Consider the following 17273-nt stretch of genomic DNA (forward strand, 5'->3'; position numbering starts at 1 on the left):
ACCATCCATTTGAGAGCTTATACTTTGGCTTTCTGTCTTTATAGATTTCCAGTTAGACCATGCCACATTTTATTCATTTTTGTCACCCTTTCCTCGGGAAGCATCGGTGCCTCAATCTCTTGTTTCCACAACCAGCTAATGCGATCTTATCCCCATTTCATTCATTCCAATGAACATCGACATTTCCTGGAATTCAACATTGTCTACAAGACAATTCCTTAGAATAATTTTACGGAGATCAATTAAGTTCTGCATCTTCTTTCTCGGTCTAGACGTTCAATCTTAATGCCACGACAATTAGAACTTTTTCTTCCTTCCACATTAGGGTCTCTTACCCTATGAAGGAAACTATATACTTCAAGTGGCATTCTTCTACTTCAAATTCACTTTGTCCTTGGAGTTCACGCCAATAGCGGTGTTCTTACTCCGGGATTCGGATGCCCCCATACTTGACATTCTCTTCTAATAACCCGAGTCATCTTTAGTGACAAGGTTCAAAGGAGTCGAGGTTCTTCCTCGGTCTCCGTACATCCACACCTTGGATATCTTAATTGATTAAATCAATTCACCTTGTGGTTACAATCCAAGTATCCCTTTTTGCTTACTCATCCATCCATGAGCACCGTGAGTAGTCGGGATTATCAAGTCTATTTCCTTTCCTTTTCATTAATGACCATCTCATGATCCAATCGCCCTTTAAAAACGACGCCCTATCCTTTAGATGATAACTCGCAATACCACTTCTAGTGGTCCCGATTCAACCTCACTCAATCGCATATAAATCAACAAAGTCGGACTATGGACATGACTTTTTCCATAATTTTTCCCGTGACGGGGAAGAAACGTCAATCTTTCATTACGGGCCATACGCCAAGGTAATAGCCATTCCTCCCCGGCACATTACGTGCTCCATAAGTGAAAATTCCCTTACTCGCAATCCATGAACGAAAAATTCTCTTGCTTATTCCTCTTCCGATCATCCACTTCATTCATTATGACCCATTATCATTCCTTAGAATTAGGGTAACAACTAGTCATAAGACTTTCGAATTTCAATCCCCTCACGGACTTCACGTTTCATTCAAAGGGTCCTTGACCACCCTTAGTACACGTAGATAGCTTCGAGAACTTTGTCTCGTATTAGTGGATCGCCTTCGGATCTTTGCAAAGCTATTAAAGTTCGAGACGGTCCTTGTTCTCGAGTAACCTTAGAAAGGTACTTTCTATTGGACAACTTGGCGAAGACAATCCAAGCATATATCATGCCTTCAAGGAAAAACCCTTCCTTTAGCGATCTTTCACCAATCATCGACGGCCTCTTAAGGCTAGTAACTTGCCAGGGTCACTTTCTTTCTTTAGTGCACCCAAAACTTTTAAGGTTTTCTCACGAAACCCTCAATCCGGAGGGAAGGCGGTTTCAAATTCACTTTCTCTATCGAACCTTAGTTGACCTTAGCCTTGTGGTCCACCTCACAAGCTATTCAAAGCCCTTGTGGTTCTTTCCACGCCTTCAATTCAGAAATGAGTAACTCATAGTCACCTTTCTCGTGACTTCCATCACTTAACTCATCAACACTAATATCCGTCACCATAGTGACTTAGGCACAATGGCAGCTCCTCCTCGAGTTTGTCCACCCATTAATTTTTCTCATTTCCATTTAGAATTCTCGCGATCCCTTATTCCACTTGAGTCTCGCATACTTAACAAATCGAGTCATATTCTTCTCTAGTACTTATACTCCAGTCGCTTATCTTTACTCAATTCTCGTAATCCATCTCGGTTCTTGGATCCTTTCATATCTCACATAAACGAGCCAAGTGCTCCTCTAGCGACCGTACTTTGGTCGATCAACCTTATTAGGTTCTCATATCACTTGAACCACTGTGATTCCCTTCGGGAATCAAAAACTTGAGTCATCTACTCAAGCCTAGCAGATTCAGGCTGCTCATCTCATTATCTATTACTAGCAATCAACCATCCAGTGGTTCTTAGGCAACTCTCGACTAATTGCCCATTGTCTAATGATCCCAAATCATCCTCAAGCAGCAACCACATAACAAGCCAGCCTCAACTAGGTAGTTTCTCAATTAACGAGTCATATACCGGGCAAGCCTTAGCTTAGCCAATGCCAATCACAAGCATCAATTTTCTTCTCGAACGGCTCCCGCCGCCAAGTACGAAACTCATAATCACGCCAATCACGGGCGCCCTTACAAATGTCAAGCCACTACAAAATTCAATATGAGGATCAACTCCGTACACTACATCTCTTAACCAAAATCAGACTCAACATGATACCTAGACTCTCACTTTCAAATTATGACTTGGGTCATTCCTGCCCCCTGCTATCTTAGAAGCTCGCCGAGAGCCGCTCTTTGTCCGGACCTCTTTGTCCCGGCGATCACTCCCCGCCCTCATCGGACCTAGTTGTTGCACGTTGTCCTAAGCCATATTTCTACGGAGAGAGTCCCGTTCCACACAACCCATATCATGCTTCATTACGGTTTATAGGTATCCCGTCACTTGTCCCACACCAAGCGACGGTTTATTAAGTCCAATCATGATAAGCTCATGCATGCACATTCATCAACTTTCGTTTTAATGCCACAAACACCCTTTGCATGATTGTCCTCGTTACTCGACGTACCATAGTCGCTTCCGGATCAATTCTTATCCACAAAAGAAATCTAATTCCACCAATGATTGTCACGTCTCATAGATCAATTGCCTATGTTCTAGCATATTCTTCAAGTTGAATCATTGACAAACCATAATCATAGTCATATAACCCAACCGACTCTTCATTCAAAAGTAATCCTCTATTAGCCTCAACCACATATACAACCTCAAAATCCATACTTAGGACTCTTCAATTTCATGCTTGCTCACTTATAAACCTCAATAATATCATCATCCAAGTTTACCAATAAAACAAAATGATACTAGAACCATTAGAATATAATACGGGTTCAAGCCTATAATCCTCAAGATTCAGAAATCAATGCCTTAGCCTAAGAGTCCCAGTATCTAATCGTCCCCAAGTCATCACTCCTTATTACTCCAAGTCTCAATCTCATTTGATCGAGCTGACCTTGCTCTGATACCACTCCAAACGGGGATGTCACGACCCGAACCCCGCGAGCTCGTCGACATCCCACCTGGCCACGCTTATGTACGGTTTTCCAGGATCCAAAGGCCAACTAATTCATGCGGAAGCAAAAACGAATCCCCGTACGAAACAATTAATATCACGATGACTTGGGACTGTAAAAACAAACTTATATACATATCCACACGTTCTATACAATTTTCCAAACCTACGGCCGGAGGCCCTTTGTACAAGCCTATGACCACTAGAACAAAAAAAAGATTACGTGATCGAAGCCTACTATACATCCAAAATAAAACAGCCAGCAAAAGTCAAGAGGCCAACTACCCTAGGCCTCGTCCTCGCTATCCGGTACTATATCATCTCTCGCCTCCAACTCATCCTCGTCAAGCTCGGGTGGCTGTTCCGCATCCGATGGCTCTACAACCTCCCCATCTTCTCCCGGTACCATTACCTCGGGGAATACCAAACCTTTGAGACGGGTCATTCATACTTGCGACGGAGGGTCCGAAAAACAACGAACCCACGACGGGGTGAGATAAAATCTCAGTAAGCTAGCCCCTAATCCTATATTAGGGCCCTAGTGCCTCCAGACACATTTTCAATGAACAATTTCCAACAACTCTTCTTTCTTATTAAAAATTCCACAATTTAATTCCAGAAAATTCCGTTCTTTCTCCGAAAATTCCCACACCTTCTCAAATATTCTACGTTACTCCCGATTCGGCGTTCCACGCCTCGGTCGATAATAAAATATTCCACGTGCTCCGGGGCCCGCATTTAACGCATCGGGCCATAATATAAATATCCACATTGATCCAAAGCCCGTGTTTAACGCATCAGGCTGTCATAGAAAATTCCACGTTACTCCGAAAATATTCCACACTACTCTAGAATATTCCACGTTACTCCAAAATATTCCACGTTACTCCGGAATATTCCACGTTACTCCGAAAATATTCCACACTACTCCGGAATATTCCATGTTACTCCGGAATATTCCATGTTACTCCATCGCCATCATACAAGTTCATAACAATGAGCCTCGGACCTTTATAGAACACGGCTCTACTTATATATATATTCCAGGGTCTCGGACACAAAGGAATACGACCCACAAATCTCGGTCTCGGACACATAGGAACACGACCGGATCAAGTCTCGGACAATTAGTCGAACACGACTCACTTTGGTCTCGGACGACTTAATTGAACACGACTTTCATACTTTCTCGGTCTCGGACAATCGGACGAATACGGCTCACTTTGGCCTCGGACGACTTGATTGAATACGACCCATAAATCTCGGTCTCGGACACATAGGAACACGACCGGATTAAGTCTCGGACAATTAGTCGAACACGACTCACTTTGGTCTCAGACTGACTTAATTGAACACGACTTTCATACTTTCTCGGTCTCAAACAATCGGACGAATACGGCTCACTTTGGCCTCAGACGACTTGATTGAATACGACCCATAAATCTCGGTCTCGGACACATAGGAACACGACCGGATTAAGTCTCGGACAATTAGTCGAACACGACTCACTTTGGTCTCGGACGACTTAATTGAACACGACTTTCATACTTTCTCGGTCTCAAACAATCGGACGAATACGGCTCACTTTGGCCTCGCACGACTTGATTGAATACGACCCTCATATTTTCTCGAGAATAGATCGGGACCACGTGATTCGCTCACGTTAGAGAATTAATAATTCGGGATCACCCGATTAATTCACACTAATCCAAATATTAATTCAGACTACCCGATCAATTAATACTACCATAGTATCCAATCCACGTCATGCGACCATATTACGCTAACGTAGCAATATATAAATCACGCGCCACTAAAATTATACTAACGTGAAAATTTATCACGGCCGAACAATAATAATTTTCTAACATATAATTAATTTATGACTATAGTACTAAACTATAGTAATCATGCCACATTTAATTGGTACCATGGCATAACAACTTTATGTCACATAAAAGTAACCCTAGTTAATATACAAACTAACCATGGTTCAAAAATTAACTAGAGTCAAATACTAACCTAACCATGATTAAACAATAGCATAAAGTAACTCTAGTTTAGGCATAAAGTAACCATGGTCAAGCTTTGACCACACCCAAACCCTCTTGATTTCACTATTCATCTCAAGACCATGGTTTCTCTGTCCTCACTCCCTCCATTTTCGGCCAAGGCATGAAAATGGCCAAAAACCACCAATTTTTCACCCAAAACTACATAATCTATGGTCTATTAGCACCCTAGATACCTAATATAAGGTTAGGGACCAACTTACCACAATTCTAGCGAATTTTCCGGCGAGAAAACGAGAGAAAATTTGATTCCAATCCGGCGGCTCTCTTGTTCGGCTAAAACCCCCAAAGATCCGGCGGTCCCGGGCGACTCACGGTGAAAGTTAAGCTCCGGCGGTCCAAGGCGACACCGGCGGCGCTTGAAGAATTTTCGGCAATGGAGGGTGAGAGAGAGAGAATTTGGCCAAGTGAGGGAGTGTGAGGTAGAGAGAGAAAGTGAGCTAGAGAGAGAGTGTGCTCTTGAAAAATGAAGAAGAAGGGGCCAAAATAATAATTAATATAAGTTAAGATAATTATTGGATCCACAAAGTCAAGAGGGATAAAAAAAAATAATTTCCTCCCCACCAAGACTAGTCAATCTCGGCCAAAGGGAAAAATGACCAAAATACCCTTCGCTCCAAGTGAAAAATGGGGTATTTTTCGAGGGCAAATGGGTCCTTTCCCATTTCCAGTCCAAATATAGTTTTCCCGAACCTCTTTGGGGCTAACTCATGAAGGAATAGCACATAGGATGAGGAAACGTCAAAAATTTTATTTATTGAGACCCCTAAAAGTCCGACATCAAATTTTGAAGCTCGATTCGCGATCAATCTCGATCAATAGAATTTTCAGCGTATCTCAAACTAACGGGCGGCTTTTAGGAGTTACGCGTATCGACCCGTGATTAAAACCATGTTTAAGAACTTCTCGAGCCATGGCGACTTTGGTTGTCATTCAATTGCGAGGGTCAATTACTAGTCCCGATGGACACGATCGTTAGAAAATAATTTAGGGACGTTCGGAACCCATATGAGGTCAAACGGAATCACCCGTGATCCAAGCGTAGGGTATTATCCAAATCGTTCCTTAATCATTCTAGGATCGGCCTATATTGGTCCGGAATATTCCCTCGACAATTTTCATGGCCAAAGAATCAATCCAGGATCAAGTTCTTAGGTCCACGTACTTGATTTTCCTAGCTAGCCATTCCCATTTGGTTAGTCCGCTCGAGAGGGATCAACTCCGAGTGAGATTCGACTGAAATACATCAATAAGACCTTTCATTTATTCAAAGCTTCGAAAGTGGGTCGGAATTCAGGATGTCACATGTCGTGTTGTGTCGACACTTCCCGTCACTTTGACACTCTTTGACACTCCCCGACATATGACGGACACGTGGTCGGTGCTCCGGATATGCCAGCGACACACGAGTCTAGCATTCCGACACAACATTTTGTCATGTATGAGGTCTATTTCAAGCATTTTCAATAATTTAGGGATCAAAATGTACGGGGTCAATTTCAAACATTTTCAATAAATTTTTCCCTACCAAAAAATATTTTTTTTTGTAAATATATATTGAATATGTTAATTTATCATGTATATATAAATATATAAATTTAGTATACAACTTGACCCCACGTGACAGAATTTTCTATTTTTTGAGAAATAACTTGTCGACGTATCTTGTCGTGCCATATTACGTGTCGTGTGTCACTATCGGTGCTACTTAGGATACATGCCATATTGCCATAATTATTATGTGTGAGCAAGATGGACTGACCGAACAGGAAATCGTCCGAACGGACCGAACCGGCCGGTTAGGTCTATTTCTAGAGGTCACCATTTCGGTTTCCCGTTCCTAAAAGAGGAACCAGTGTCCGGACAGTCCGATTTTCGGTTCCAAAGGGAAACCGGACCGATAGTTAATGGGCAATTATGCATACTACACTACAGTGTCTTGTGGCATTGATGTCTATAATCTGTAGCTAAATCTCGCATACGTACGCGACAAATCAACCTAGTTTTCCACTAAAATGCAATCTTTTTGAAAAGTAATAAAAAGGTAAATCTGTTGAAATATGTATCGAGTTTAAGTCGTTGAACGAAGTTGTAAAAACCTGATACACATAAGTTCAAGAAAACGAATCTTGCAAATTATTGAATTTGTTACGTGTTGGAGCCATGATCAAAAAAGAAAGTCCATAGCTGGATTTGGATTGTTTCTATTTGTATTAGTTTGAATTATTTGTTAAAAGAAAATCCAGAAAAGAACAAAAGGGAAAGTGCCGACCCTTTGACCAGATTTGGAATCATGAACGGGATTCAGTGTCCATGTTGGAGTCCTCTTCTGTATGTTTTAGTTGGGCAACATACATATATCCGTGATTGAGGGCTTTTTTCTGGTGCTGTTGTTGATGCGAGAGTCTTGAAGCTCCTGTTTACGTGAGTGCTTGGGATGCATTGAATATATGTAGATATTGAAGTGCCGTTTTTCGATGAGTACTTGGCAGAGATTTCTTCTTGAGAATTACATCAATTATTCAAGTGACAAAGCCGATTACATCTCGTGGTAAGATTTGTGTAATTCTTTCATGAGATTGAAAGATTATTTCGTGAGGAATTGAAAACCTAAACACTATGTACGTTATTGAATGTAATTGGGGTTGTGAAACACCGAGAGTGTTTAAGTGACTCGAGTATAATTTGTAATCTTTGTGTATCGCTTGTTCTACAGTGAAATTCGTCGCTGCTTTTTCCGTAGATGTAGGTCTCTACGATCGAACCATATACAACTGGCATCCGATTTATTTTCTTGTTTTGTCTATTTATTGTTCGATTATTTGTTTCCGCACAGCAAAATCATCCGAGAAATTAGAGACAATCCTTGGGCTGACACCTCATGCTGTGCCATCTTGCTGACTAATTAACATCCCCGGGACATTATATTCAGTTGGGCTTCTACAAAAAGCTGCTTCACATTGTAATTAATTACAGGTTTGAGCAGCCGTGGCAAGTGGGTACTTTTGTCAATGCACATGAAGAAGATAAGGTGGGGAGTGGGAAGGCTTGTGTGTTTCTGTTGCTGCACTGCACTTATGCATGCATAATTTCTTTTTACTATGCAGAATGTATTGGACAAAAAAACCCTTCGTATCTTGCCGGTTCCACTGGACCGCCCCTGAATAGGACCGGAGAGACCAGTCCGGTTCCAAGAACCTCCGATCCGGTCTCCAGTTTTGGAAATTGGGAATCGGAACCACCGGTCCAGTTCCCTGTTCCCGAGAGAACCGGATCATGCTCACCCCTAATAATTATTGTTAAAATATAAAAGACGTTATTTATTTTCAAGAGTTTTATTAACGAGTTTTCTTAAAACGCTAGGTAATAAAACCGAAATAGCAGACAAATTGTTGATGTTGTCTAAGAATCTCTCTCTGTTGGCCCCTTTTCCACGACTTCACCAAGACCTCTTCAAATATCTCCCTTTCCTTCTTCTGCACGTTTTCTTCCGTGGACATCATTCACTTGCCATTGAGTGGTGGGCAACGAGAGTACAGGGATTGCAGGGCGGGTTTCGCCCTCGTGGGCCCGGGTCGATCCGGCCCAATTCAATTTTTTGCAATTTTTTATTTTTTTTCTTTATCCTAATTTGTGATAATAAAGAAAAGATGTATATTCCCTTTTACAGAAAAATAAAATCCGCGACCGACAAAATTAGGTGCCAATAGGTATGCTCGCAATACGGCTGACAACGTGTTATTCTACTCTCTGGGATTTTTCTTCAAGTGCTTCTTATTAAGATAACTAGAATCTTACTGGGGGCTTCGAGTTGTCGTTGGCCTGCGCATAATAAGGAGTGGAGTGTATCATCTTAATGTCTCGGGATTGAACAAACTCCGATACTTCTGTTCCAGTAAACACAATCCCTTGGTCTGATGTTATTGTTTCGGGAATCTCAAACCGATGAATGATGTGTTGCTCAATGAACTCCATCACGGTTTTCTGGGTTATATGTTTATAAGACTCGGTTTCCACCCATTTAGTAAAGTAGCCCCTGGCAACCAAAATAAAGCCGTGCTTCTTGGTTGACGGTGGGGAGATCTTGCCTATAATATCCAGAGCCCAGCCATGAAAAGGCCAATGCTTGACCATCGGGTTTAACACGGATGCAGGCACATGTTGTATTTTTCCCTGCGTTGGACAAGCCTGGCAACCCTTTGCATAATCAATGCAATCCTAGCTTATCGTCGGCCAAAAATATCTGTGTCGACGCAAAAGCCATTCATGCACTTCAGTCACGGCTTTCAACGCTTCTTCTTTATTTAGACATCTCAGCAGAATACCCTCTACCGTTCATTTGAATAATTCGTCCCCAACTAATACATATTTGAGAGCTCGCCTCTTAAAGGCTTTATCTCCCGATACGGGTTTTGTCAAATACTCAACGTAATGTTTTCTCCAATCCTCTTGAATGTCAGTAGTATTGATTTCAAATGCCATGTTCCGATTTTCAATCGGCGGTCATATTTTTTACCTCAGAACTTATAACATCGGCTAAAGCCTTAGCTATTCTCTACCTTGACATCATTTGAGCTAACTCATTAGATTCCACGTTATGGCATATTTTGATATGAATCAAATTGTGGCGGGGAAAATTTTCCAGCAAACCCTTGGTTATGGTGAAATATCCGATAAAATTTTCGTTCAAGCATTGGTACTCCCCTCTTGGTTGATTAATCACTTACTGAGAGTCTCCTAGATATACAGGCCAACTATTAGCTCCTTATACTCCACTTGATTATCAGAGCACTCGAAATCTAGTTTGAGCATTAATCTCGTTTTCTGCCCCCTAGAGAAGCTATTAAGGGTCTGTATGGTAACACTCCATGGAAAGTGTTTCTGTTCCGAAAGTGTTCCGGGAACACTTTCGGAACAGAAACGCGTATGATAAAAAAATGTTCCAAAAGTGTTCCGAAGAACATTTTTGAAAAAAAGAACACTTTTGAAGCAAAATTAAGGAACAAAAAAAACTTGTTTCTTGTTCTTCGGAACACTTTTTAGAAACAACTCGAGGGCGAGTTTGTGCAAGCCATCACAGCCCACCATCGTCCCCGAGTAGTTGACGCGGCTGCCCGCCGCCGGTCGCCCGCCGCCGCCGCCGATCGCCGGCCTCCGCCCTTGCCGGTTGCCGGTTGCAAATCCTTCCTTTTGGTAAAAAAAAGTGTTTTTTTTTTTTTACTTGCCAAACGCGTTTCTGTTCTTAAAAATCGTAGCCGGGAACAGAAACACAAAAAAGTGTTTCTGTTCTAAATATGTTCCCAGGAACAGGAACGTTACCATACAGACCCTAAGTTACTAATCCCTGATGCTTGGCTTATGCTGGATTCGTCAAAGAATAATATCCAGGTTATAACTTGGGCGTAATTTTCCTTTTCATATTCTTAAATTTGCACACATGGATCCTAACCCTTAACTGCTTTCATTGGTACGTGAACTAGATCCGATTCAAACATGGCAAATGCCCATTTAGCCATCCCGCCTTTAATAATATGCCTGCTTAGCATAAACATAACAATATTTGTTTTACAGATTACATGGACAATGGCGGACAACATGTAATGCCTGAGCTCAGACAAGCCTATCTTTTCTAAGGTTGTGTATCTCTCTTGGTATTGCTAAGCATCCGGCTTAAGTAATAAACTGCTTGTTCCTTGCCCTCATGATTGTTCTGATCCAGCATGCTCCCGATTGTTGTATCGATATCCGAGAAATAGAGTTTCAATGGTCTACTTGCTTTAGGTGGAATCAAAATAAGAGTATTAGACAAATATTGCTTCATCTGCTCAAAGGCAAGTCGTTGTGGCTCCCTCCACATGAATTCTTCTGGGTTTTTCAACCTAAGCAATGGGGAAAATGCCTCTCTCTTCCCTGACAAGTTAGCAATAAATCTTCCGCAGAAACTTTATTTACCCTATCACCATTTGCAATTCTTTCTTTGTCGTCGACGGTAACAATTCCTGGATAGCTTTAGCTTTGTTCATACCAATCTCTATACCACTAGCATTAACCAGAAATCCTAAGAAATTACTTGCCCTAACTCCAAATGCACACTTTAGGGGTTTCATTTTTAGTTGATTTTTTTTCATCCTAACAAATGATCGTTCGAGATAGTCAAGATGACTAATCTTTGTCGATTTGTCGATGATGTCATCAATGTACACCTTGACGAAGTCTCCGATCATGTCATGGAAGATGAAATTCATCGCCCTTTGATACGTCACACAGACATTCTTTAATGGGAATGGCATCAGCACCCACTCAAAAGTTCCTATAGCTCTTGGACACTTGAACGCTATCTTTGGCACGTCATCTTCAGCAATGAAAAATTGATTATATTCCGAGTGACTATCCATCAAAGATATCATCTCATTTCATCCTTCGGCAGTGCTGCATTTAGATTTTTGAAGTCAATGCATACCCTTAACTTTCCATTGTTCTTCTTTACCAGGACTACATTAGAGAGTCATTAAACATACCAGGTGGTTCGAATGAAACCAACCATTAATGGCCTCTCTATATCTTTTTTAACCTTCGATACCACAACAGGAGCAAATCGCCTAGAGGGTTGTTTATGTTAGAAATATGTCTCGAGTTTGAGCCCAAAACGAAAATCGAAAATTACGGATAAGAATTATCCGCAAGATTGAAGTGGAAGTTGGAATTTTCTATGGACGTTTGAAATCAAGTAAATTCCCTAAAAGGATATATACGGTTCTGCGTGAGATGAGGACTCTATAATTTACTTTCCTGAAACCGTTGAAGCCGTGATCAAGGGAAAAAAAAAAGTCCAAGTTGGACTTGGTTTTGTTGACCAAATCCCCCGGATTTTCTGTAGATAGAAGTCGGCAAAACAAGGTGGTCCCCATATAAATATTATATTTTAGGGCTTTGTCGGTTCTCGAAAAGTTTTTTGACCAAGGGTGTGATCTATATACATTGGTCGGCGTACATTCCAAGGGGGTGCTTTACTCGTGAATTACTTCATGAAAATTAGTGTTCAAGCTGATTAAATCTTGTGATAAGATTTATATAATTTCTTTGTAAGATTGAGATATTATTTCACGAGGAATTGGGGTTAAATACTGTATACGTTATTAGAAGTAATTGAGCCTTGGGAAACACTAAGGGTATTTGAAGGACTCGAGTGTGGTTTGTAATCTCCATATATCTCTTGATCTATATTAGAATTTATTGCTGCTCTCCCCGTGGACGTAGGTCTCTATGACCGAATCACATACATCCGGTGTCCAATTGATCTTCTTATTCTGTCAATTTATTGATTGATCACTTGTTTCTCTCAACAATTGGTATTAGAGTTAGGCTTGCTTGAGTTGAAGCGAATCGATGGCGACGGATGAAGTTAAAGTGAAAATCGACTGATTTGAGGGGAAAGATTTTGGTTTCTCGAAGATGTAGATTAAGGACTATATATATAAGATGAAGTTGCACTTGCCCTTATGTGGGGAAAAACCGGAGACGATGAAGCAATCTGATTGGGAATTGCTGGATAGACGAGCGATGTGTGTTATTCAGCTGATGTTGGCTCGTAACGTCGCGTTTAATATTGTCAAAGAGAAAACTACTACGGGGTTTGATAAAAGCCATATCGGACATGTACGAGAAGCTCTCTGCGATCAACAAGGTCTATTTGATGTGACGTCTATTTAATTTGAAAATGAGCGAAGGTGCGTCGGTTGTTAATCATATCAATGAATTCAATGTGATCGTTAATCAATTGAGTTCGGTTGATATTGACTTTGAAGACGAGATATGCGCTTTGATTCTATTATTATCAACGCCCGATAGTTGGAATACTATCGTTACTTCTATTAGTAATTCATGTGGCTTCATTAACTTTTTTTTTTTATAATGTTTACAATCTCACTTACATGTTGGAGTAAAACCATTCATATGTTTCGTGGATACTCCAATTAGCTTTTTTTATTTCTATTTTCCTAGCACAAATAAATCAATAAAACACCACATTCACTCCATTAAACCAATGCATCAAGTTCGACCAAAAAAAAAAAAAAAACAAATGCATCATGGCGATATGCCATAGAAAATCCAGGAACCACTATTCCACATGTCAAGGCCCTCAACTTGGAAGTCTCTTGCATTTTCTTTACACAAGATAAGATACATGAAGTCACACAGTTGAAACAGCCACAACTTCTTCAAACTATGGGAGAAGAACACCGAGGCATATCTGTTGTGTATAGAACAAAGCATATAGAAGTGGATTGTCATTTTACAAGAGAGAAGATTCAAGAAGGGGCGATTGAGACAAGAGGAATTGGGACTACAAAACAACCTGCGAACATGTTCACTAAGCCTCTTTGTCAAAGGCAACATGCATATCTATTAAGCAAGCTAGGCATCTTGGACATCTACGAGCCACCGGATTGAGGGGTAGTATTGGAAGATATGCTTGAGATTCGAGGGATTTGTCTCGATTATAATTGATACACCGATTTGTCCCAATTATAATTGATACACTTAATTAGGGATTGCGATCAATCTTGGATAAGTTTTCATACACCTAGATTAGAGAATATATACTTGCTTTTATTAATCATTCTTTGTACTATATATAAGTCCTCTTGTACAAGCAGAAGAAGTATGAACGAGAAGTGCACAATACACAATTTCTCTTCCCATTTCCTCCTCTTTGTTTTCTTTTCATCTGAAATTGTGACATGGTATTAGAGCACGCCTTCTCCGCATAGCTTCCGCAACCTTCCCGATTGCCCTTTGGATAATATTGCACCTTGGTTGTTGTAGGAACACTAGCTCGCAAAACAAGGTTAGCACCTTGGTGTAGAAATCAGTATCTAAACACTTTCAAAAAAAATTTCGTTCCCTTACCGACTCCATGACTAAAGACCATTCATCATGAACTAAGGATAGCCTGTTTCTAGCCAGCCCACTTACGGGCGATCTATTAGGGGCCAGCCTGTCGCAGGGCGATCCATCTAGTGGTTGCCCGTCCGGATGGGACCCAGCCCATGGTTCTATGGGCAGCACAATCAGCACTGTTGACGCCTAAATTTTGACTAATCTATTTTTTGCATAAAAATTAGAACTAATTTTAGTTCTAAATAAAAATCATCTCACATATTTATTTTTAGCGTACATTGCATTGGCATATAATTGGGCAAGCAGAACACTTAATTTAGCATGCGTCTAGACTAGGCACGGGATGGAAAAATACACCGAGAAGATTTGAAACTTCAGGGACTGTATTGCAAATACTTAAAACTTCAGGGACTGTATTGCAAATACTTGAAACTTCAGGGACTGCATTGCAAATACCAAGAGAAGATGAAGAAGGGAAGATGATGAAGGGAAGGTGATGAAGAGAAGATAAAGAAGAGAAGATAATGAAAGGAAGATGGTGAAGGGAAGATGAAGAAGAGAAGATGAATATGAAGAAGGGAAGATGAAAATGGAAGGTGAAGAAATGAAGATGAAGAAGAGAAGATGAAAATGGAAGGTGAAGAAGTGAAGATGAAGAATGAAGGATGGAGAACTTTGCCTATAAAAGAGGAGGAGAATTTTGGTGATAAAAAATGTAGAGAGCTCTTAGGGGGAGTGGAAGAAAATTGAGAGAGTTTTGAGAGAGTTTTTGAGAGGAATTTTTAGAGAGGAAAAAGAGAGTTCTTGAGAAAAATCAGAAGAGAAAATTCGAGAGTGAAGAAAAGAGTTTTAGTCGAGCATCATCTTCGACGAGTCCCGACACGTATTTCGCCTCTCGCCACCCAACAACGCCATTGCTTTCCATTTTCGACGACAGCCGCGTTCTTCCAACTCCGAGATCTTGAAGGGAACTTAACGTGTATGTGAGTAAGATTTTGTGTAATAGAAGGTAATCCTTTCCATCTCGATCTACAAAAATGTAATCGTTTGATTTGAACATTTGCTTGTTTATTTTAGACATGCCACGTGTTCCAAATTTTAGCATTATTATATGTTAATTTATTTCTATAAATACTCGTGATCGGCTGCGTTTTCTTTCTTTCTAAATCATCCATGGTGTATATTGCACAAAGTTCATTGTTTTACATTCTCATAAAAAAGAAGAAAAAAAAATCAAAAAAATTGCATCTTTGAATTTCAAGTAAAATCCATCAAAATTGCCAAATCAAATATTTTTCATGAAAATGGTACCGAAAGGGCGTTAGAGAAATCTGACGTAACCAAATCCCCGAATTCAAAATCTCCGGTTCGCGGAAATAAGATAGTTTTCTCCCGCTATTTTATTTAGGTTTCTAATCAACCTACCGAAAATGATTAGTGGCGACTCCAAATTCAAAACACGTTGCATGTTAATTATTTGAACCTTAAGTTGCGATTTGGTATGGACTTGGGAGAGTCCGAGTTAGGTTAGTTAATTAATTAACCCGATAATCCATTAGCCCGAAAATTAACTCGTGTTTATTTTTTAGGGTCGCGACAACTTGGCGACTCCGCTGGGGACTCAAAGAGGACTTAGGCCAGATAATTTCATGAAAAAGAAATCACTTGATTTGGTAAACTTTGGTTGAATTCTCATTCTTAGGTGTTAAATGTTTTTGCAGATTGGGAGTTATAAGGGGAGGAGTGATTGGCTAACCCTTTGTTTTGCAGGCTTGGTGAATTGGAATTGTGATTTAACTTTTGAATCATTGAAGCGGTGTTTGCTTTTAATTGTTGTGCATGATTTATCGTCTTTGCACTACACCGCACACAACCCCCGACCGGACCCGGGTCACACTAATAGTTTTAAGATGGTATTTAGATGGTCCTTTAACCTTGGCGGTAAGGCTTCGCTAAAGGTTATCCCATCTGGATCCCGAAATTTTTTTCAAAAAATGGCTCAAGGGTCGTTCTTATGCACGTGAGGCTACGATGCATGATAATTGCCCTTGTCGACCGAACCAAGCCGAAGTGATTGGACCCGACTAGTCATGACTATTGTACGCGAGGTTGTGACTAGTCATGATGACTGTGCGCGAGGCTGCGACATGTCGTTTCGTTCATCATTTCACTTTGCAAAAGCCTTTTGGATAGATAGAATAAGATTTAAACTCACGATTCATGCGCATGTCTTTGTGATTGACATTTTCTTCGTATGAGAGGTAATTTCTTGTCTCTTGTACCCTGTTATCTCATTTTTATTTTGGGCCGGTCCATGGTTTAGGTTGATTGTTTAGAAGTTTCATTGTCTTATTTCCAATTTCGCACTTTGCTTCCGCAGCTTTTACAATTTCATCAGCTGTCCTCAATTCTGATTTAGCTTATTCCTGTTGTGCGATTTTTACTAAATTCTACGGTCGAGCTTTGAGTAAGTGCCAAACACGAAAGTTGTAGACCTATGTTTCAACTAATATCTTGCAAAATTTCAGAATTAAATTCATAATTTAAGATGGCTTTTCGTTTTTTCAACAACATGCGGTTATAACAGTTTTCTGAACGTGATTTTTTTGGAAAGACACATTAAACTGATTTGATCCGTACATTTCTAGTCCGATTGGCCAACATAAAAGTTTCTCATCACCTTCTCACCTACAAGCTCGTAAAATTTGGACACGTTTTGATCAACGTACGAATTAATACGAATTTTTTCGTAAAAGTGGACAAACTGAAAATTACATGTTTCAATCCTTTGGTCATAATCACTTTGTTCGTTTGAGTCTAGAGGGATGTCATGGGCCGGCTCGTTATTCTTGCTGACTGTACTCATATTGGTTTGTTACTATGTGCAGGTAATTTATCACGGATCCTCCACATATTACTCGATCGGTCGCAAAGAGGATGGCCGACATTAACGCCACTATCGGTGCTGCCCTGGATGAGAAACTTAATTCCTTGACCGAGCGCTTTGAAGGGATGATGTCCCGAAAGATGGAAGAAATGATGGCCGCCTTCGCAGCCAAACTTCAATCATCCACCGCCAGCCCGCCGCTAACCATTCCTGCTCTAGTTCCTCCTACGGACAACTTCGGTAAAGCCCCGGAAGCTACTC

General features: G+C 40.6%; 1 protein-coding gene across 1 annotated transcript in view; it reads right to left on the reverse strand.

Moving 5' to 3' along the window:
* Positions 1 to 13235: 13235 nt before the first annotated feature.
* The window catches only part of LOC115738933 (salicylate carboxymethyltransferase-like), a 95176-nt gene continuing 91138 nt past the window's right edge, over positions 13236 to 17273 (reverse strand). Inside the window, exon 6 of the mRNA XM_048273100.1 lies at positions 13236 to 13315. The gene's annotated coding sequence lies outside the window, so the exon portion shown is untranslated. The remainder of the gene's footprint in view (positions 13316 to 17273) is intronic.

Source organism: Rhodamnia argentea, chromosome 1 (genome assembly GCF_020921035.1).
Source record: "Rhodamnia argentea isolate NSW1041297 chromosome 1, ASM2092103v1, whole genome shotgun sequence".
NCBI lineage: Eukaryota > Viridiplantae > Streptophyta > Magnoliopsida > Myrtales > Myrtaceae > Rhodamnia > Rhodamnia argentea.